The sequence below is a fragment of the Vombatus ursinus genome, unplaced genomic scaffold (genome assembly GCF_900497805.2).
Source record: "Vombatus ursinus unplaced genomic scaffold, bare-nosed wombat genome assembly UNPS02014782.1, whole genome shotgun sequence".
NCBI lineage: Eukaryota > Metazoa > Chordata > Mammalia > Diprotodontia > Vombatidae > Vombatus > Vombatus ursinus.
This window is the reverse complement of record NW_020954560.1, coordinates 5,119,409-5,120,465: the sequence shown is the minus strand read 5'-3', so window position 1 is coordinate 5,120,465 and position 1,057 is coordinate 5,119,409.

Below are 1,057 nucleotides of genomic sequence, written 5' to 3'. Positions count from 1 at the left end.
TGATGATGATGATGATGATGATGATGATGATGATGATGATGATGATGATGATGATGATGATGATGTACCAGAGTGGGATCAGAGTCTGATGAGAGAAGGAGGCATGCTCCAGAGATGCTGCAAAGGTGAAACTGACAGGCCTTGGCAATGGCTTGGGTATGGGGGATGAGAGATAGTGAGGAGCCCAGGTTAACTTCTAAGCTGTAAGTCCCCCTCACAAAATGGTGTTGCCCTTTACAGTAATAGGAAAGGTAGGAGAGGGTAAGATTTAGGGGGAAAGATAATAACTTCTGTTTTGGACATGTTGGGTTTAAGATGTCTACTGGACATCCAGTTCTAGATGTCTGAAAGGTAGTTGGAGATACAAGGTTAGAGGTCCTTTTCACACACTCTTTGGTCAAGCCCAACCAGACATTTTGACATTCTTCACATAGAACATTCCATCTCTATACTGATCTGTTACCTTTTCCTTAATGCAATTTCTTTTCACTTCTCTCTCTTGAAATCCCTAGGTTCCTTCCAAGCTCAGGCCTAACACTCCCTCCTGCATGAAGACTTCTGTGTTCCCTCCGGCTTCTAGTACTTCGCCCTGAGATTACCTTGTAGTGTGTGTGTGTGTGTGTGTGTGTGTGTGTGTGTGTGTAGTCTCTCCCCTAGTAGAATGTAAGGTCCTTGAGGAATGGTTTTGTTTTTGTGTGTTCCCAGCACCAATTCATTTGTGCTTTGGAGGAAAATTTGTGTTCAAAACATCTCTTGGCTGAGAGGTAAGCCTTTCTAAAGGTAGGTTTGAGGCAGGCAAACCCAACCAACTGGCTACTGAAATAATCCAGGTGTGATGTACTTTCTAAAGGTGCTTCTTTGTGGCTTCAGCTCAGAGAGGAGTGGTTTGAAATATAAACATATGAAGTTCACTGCCAAGAACTGCAGCAAGGGAATAAAGGTGCCCAGGAAGTCAGGAAATCTAGGTGCCCAGGGAAAATGCAAGATAGTCAAATAACAGAGCACCACACCATACCAAGGTTGCTGCAAAGTCAATAAATACATCATAACCAACTGT